This window comes from Humulus lupulus, chromosome 2, assembly GCF_963169125.1.
Source record: "Humulus lupulus chromosome 2, drHumLupu1.1, whole genome shotgun sequence".
Taxonomy (NCBI): Eukaryota; Viridiplantae; Streptophyta; class Magnoliopsida; order Rosales; family Cannabaceae; genus Humulus; species Humulus lupulus.
Window position 1 is genome coordinate 148,029,232 of NC_084794.1, and position 5,154 is coordinate 148,034,385.

The 5,154-nt window shown below is 30.8% G+C and overlaps 1 long non-coding RNA gene across 5 annotated transcripts; it reads left to right on the top strand.

Moving 5' to 3' along the window:
- The first annotated feature begins 349 nt into the window (after positions 1–349).
- On the top strand, positions 350–4,910 carry LOC133818610 (uncharacterized). Of its 5 annotated transcripts, XR_009885982.1 has the most exons (4): positions 411–1,915; positions 2,091–2,147; positions 2,439–2,594; positions 3,117–4,910. It is a non-coding gene; the product is annotated as an uncharacterized LOC133818610 (long non-coding RNA). The 5 variants fall into 5 exon arrangements; XR_009885986.1 differs by having other exon boundaries at positions 365–1,050; positions 1,837–2,147; positions 2,439–4,910; XR_009885984.1 differs by having other exon boundaries at positions 366–561; positions 942–2,147; positions 2,439–4,910.
- Positions 4,911–5,154: the final 244 nt, after the last annotated feature.

The following is a 5,154-nucleotide window of genomic DNA, read 5'->3' on the forward strand; positions in this document are numbered from 1 at the left end:
TATGAAGTGCAAAATATGATTTGAAATGACTAAATAAGATGTGAAAAAGACGAAGAAGAACAAAGAGAATAAAAATAAAACTAGATCTGAAGAAGAAGAAGAAGAAGAAGAAGAAGGGTGGAGGTACATCGCCGTCAGGGCCGGGGGCGGAGGTGAGTTGTCGTCGTCGGGAGCGGATGTAGCATCGCCGACGAAGGGCTAAGATGAGAGAACCAAATGGGGGAGGAGAGAAGAAGAAGGGAGAAAAGAGAAAGATATCGTAAGGGAGAGAGAGAAGAGGGTGAGAGAGAATTTTGTGTATTTATGATTATTGTAATCTATTTTTTATGTTGGATAGTATTACAATATTTTAAACTTTTTTTTCAAAACTTAGTGTAATTATTTTTTTTCTATTAATATAGAAACTATTTTATTTTTCCCGTAAACTTCTAAAAAAAAAAGACTTCTCTCTCTGAACGAAGTATAGTAGATCTTCTCCACCTGGTCTCCTCCATACCATACCGATGGTGACTTCGCCGCCGACCTAATCGCCAGAAAATTTATATATCGTTGACTCTTCTGGTTGTCTTCTTGCTCTCAAATCTATCTCCTTCTTCATCTAGTTTTGTTTCTTTCTCATCGTCTAGGTTTGTTTCATTATTATTGTTGTAAATGTCAACCGATCACGAATTTATGTTTATTTCTCAATGCATACCTAACGTTTCTTCTAATTTAATGCCATATATGTATATATATATATATGTTCTTTTGTTTGTCAGATATAAATGGTTGTTAGTTTTAGGGTACTTTCGTTTGTTGATTTTTTGGTTTGTTTGTTTATCAAGTTGAAGAAGAGAGTATGTGTGTATGATCGATATGTTATTTTTTTAAAGATCTCAGTCTCCAAGCTATTGATGATTGTATACAGCTTTTGCTTTTTATGCACTAATTTTATTTTATAGGAATTTGGCAAATGTTGAGGGGAAGATATTACGTTACTGCAATCTTCCAAATTAATTTGAATAAAAGAACAGAAAATCTAATTTTCTTAGAGAAGAACCGCGCTCTTTGGTATGGAATTTGATTTGAAATTTTAAAACATGATATTCAATTTAGTTTCATTGCTTTGTGCTCTTGATTTCTCATTATGGGTAAGCATATTGTTTTGGATAAATTTGTGTTTGTTTTCTACTTGGTGGTATGAATTGTTGTGTACTGGTTAATTAAGCAATGAGTAGGATTTGGGGGTTTAATTTCTACTTAATTAATTAAACATAAGTCGTGATTTGGGGTATCTTATCACAATTTTGACGAATTGAATTTCTAAGAGAATTCCTCTCAATTTCGTATACTAAACAGTATTGGAAAAAGAAATATTATTTGACTAATGTAATTTTGTTATCATTATTGTTCTAAGTCCACATTATTATCATGCAAGAATGCGATATTGAGTAAGATAAGCATAGCCAAATAATAAACACAAATTCACCATGTTCTGTAGAGTAGTGTAACTTTAGAGCATCTGAACTAAACACTGAGATTGAATTAGTATAGGCATTTGATAATATTATTCATTTACATTATTATCTTTTAACTATGAAAATAATATTGGTAGACAGACATGTGGAGAATTAGTAAATTAGGGGTGTTATCGTGTTAGGCTAATTGCAAAAAATACAAGTAAAAAGTAATTGTGTTATTCTATTATTACAAATTAGTTGTCTCTCTTTCTCCTTTCCACTACGATCTAGATTTCTCTCTTTTCTTCATGATCCTTCACTTAGTCATCTCTATGGTCCTCTCTCTTCCTTTCTCTACTTTGGGGCCGATTATGAATTATTTTGGTCGTCCAACTAGTTATGGTGATTGTCTTTATAACAAAGTGGATGAGCACAAAGTGGATGAGAATTTCTGCTTTCGCCTACTCTGCTTTCTGGTATTGTTTTTAACTCTGTTGCTGGTGTAGTTTAAATCTATTATTCTTACCACAGCTTTTGTAGATTCGCTTCCTTTTTGCATGCTCATCTAAACAAGACTCTACAGATTTCTCTTTAATTGTATCCTAGAGATCACGCAAATATTGATGGATTCTTTCCATTTGTTCCAAATAGATTATATGGTAAACAAGCCTAGGCATGGGTTGACTGAGAGCTCTCAACAAACAGAAGGTAATACCATCTTCAATTTTCCAAATAAAATAAAAGAAAAATAGAACTAACGGAAAAGGAAACATGTCTTTGGGCAAGGGTATTGGCCCTTGTTTAAAGTTTCAAGTGAATGATATTAATCTGCTTATATAGTTATATTTTGAGAGTTTTTAATACTCTTCTTTCTACTAGGTGTTGCTTTCTAACATTAGAAAATTGTATGTTTTTTATTCTTCATCATTCTACCAAATGAGATGCTATGTTTTTAAGGAATGCTGACAATTTTTTTTCTTGAAATAATAATATGTGCAGCTGGCAATGAGAGACGACTCTGCACTAGATGAGCAAATGTTGTTGATCCCAAGGTCTTCTTGATTGTAGAATAGGTTGGTCTTCTTAACATTTTGACAGCAGACAAAAATTTGAGGGACTCTTACCGTTGATTTGAATAAGCCTCTAGTCTTTCAGGTCAGTTCTCATTTCTATTTTCCATGCTATGGAATTATTATCTAATATCTTTATGCTTTATTCTCACATGGATGCTTGGCAGCAGACATGGACCCTTTTTCTTCCCTATACATTAACATTAATTCTAAGACAGATTGGTTGAGATTAGTGCTTATTTCGCAGCAAGTGTTCGGACCGTGTTAGAGCATAGAAACTTGGTGTGCCCTTTGTAATTTCTCTGTCCATGCATATGCCTGTGTCCATGTCTCTGTCTCTGTCTTCTTTTTCTCTTTGTAATTTCTGTTAAAAAAAATTTGATTTGCTACAGATTATATTTCCTTGATATTTTCCATCTTTTTAAATTAGACAGATCAGAGTGTGATATATGTGATTTTTGCTGCCTTGAGCTTATTTTTCATCTTTGTGTGAATCAATATGAAAATGATCTAGTTGGCTTGCTTTAGTAGTATAAATCATGTATGAATTTAATATTTTTGTCCTTTAATATTTATATGCTTTAATATGGTTGTTGTTTCATTTCAGACCAAGATACATATAGATAGAATCAAATGGAAGGCCACGATACACTTTTCGGGCTTGGCAATAGGCTTTCACATTAAATGGAAAGAACAAAGCATCCTAATATTCGTAAATTTTGTTGTTGGCTTTTTAAGTGAAACATGGAAGTTTTTTCAAATTTTAACTAAATCTTTTAGCTAGAAGTTTATTTTGATGACTTTGATTCTCTAAACTTTACTTTTTGAAAGTTGTTCACTTCTTAAGTGAAATATGTATTTAGACCGAGTTACCTAATATGATCATATTGATATTTTTGTGAATCTAATGTTTTTTTTCATTATTTTGTTATCAAGCTACAAATTTTTGTTTTCCTAAAAATAACAACTATAACAAAAAGTTATCATTAATATAATATAACACAAAATGTTATAAAAAGTATCTATAATAACATTTTTTATAACTCTTAAATAACGTCATGAAATAAGTTGATTCTTGACAAAATATTTATAAGCTTGATAAATTGATACTGTATTTATTTTATAACAAAGAAAAACATACAAAGAAAAACTATAATACTATTGATAACACTTGACTTTTGATAACATGAGCTATATTAGCATTTGGTAAAGTGTTATAAACTTTTTTTGATAGTACTTTTTCAGAGTTATTCATAATGTTTTTTCTTGTAGTGTTTTCTTTTTTAATATGACTTTGACAATAATTACAAACATGATTATTCCATTTATTTTAGGGTTTATATCAACAGTGGTCCCGATTTTTTTTTTCTTCTAAAAAGTATCACTTAGGTCTCCAAATTTACTAAATATGTATCAGGTCCTTTTAATTAGAAAAAAGTTCACAGAATCTACAAAAAAAATTAATTTATGACCCTATTAATTACAAAAAAATCAACTAGGTTATAAATTGCTTATCAATGGGTCAGAAATCATTTTTTGCTATGCATTCTATAAATAATTTTTTAACTAAAAGGACCTATGTAATACATTTAGTAAGTTTTGAGACCTAAGTAAGTTTGGAGACTTAAGTGATACAAAATAAAGTTTAGGGACCTCTAGTAATATAAACCCTTTATATATATATATATATATATATATATGAGGGTTTTCATCTTTTTTTTTTCTTTCCTTTTCAAAATGGTTTTAATTGTTGATTTGTCCATCATCACAAGTAGTCTTTTTTATTTATTTATTTACTTTCCTAAAAAAGGGAAAAATTTTGAAAAAAATAACATTAAAGCATATAATATAGTAACTCTATTGAAGCTGCTACATCAGCACAGATGAAGGAGTATGTGTAGTTCTCATGATTTAGTATGTTCTTTTGTCTTTGGCATAGGATGCTTGCATGTGTTGCTAGTGTGGTTGGTATACAGCTTAGTTGTAATAATATGTTGCATTTATTCAATTTCTTTTGCATTCTGTACTTTATTTAGGATATTTTGGTTTTAATAGTGTGTTACATGATATTATTTTTTCTACGATTGTTATGTAAATTGCAAGCAAGAGCTCTTATTTCGAGATTGACTGAGGAAAAGAGCAATGCAGCTCTTAGCCTTGTGAAAGTAACAAGTATAGGTGGGATCATCATCATCAACATCATGGTGTATTATTGTAGTTGCTGCTGGACTTTGCAAGTAGTAGTGTGTTGCGTTGTTAAGTTATGGGGGACGATTGTTCATTTTGCTTCTTCTTTCCTCCATCATTCAACTATGGAGGTACTGGTGACAGTATCTCTTGTGACTCTTAATAAATTTATACATTTTCTGTGCTGCAAACTAGTAGCTTCATCTGCTAATAATTTTGGTTCTTTACTCATCTGTGTCTACCTATACTAGCAAGGAAATTACACGGACCATACTCCTAAAACAAGAATGAATGAATTGTACAAATAATGAGAATGAATTGACTTATTTGGTGTGTTCGATCAATAATAAGAGATTTTATTACAGTGCCTACTTACTGATCGAAGCCAATTTTAATCTGAATAACTAATGAGAATGAATTGATGCATGTTACCTCCATCTTGCTTAAGTCACTAACAA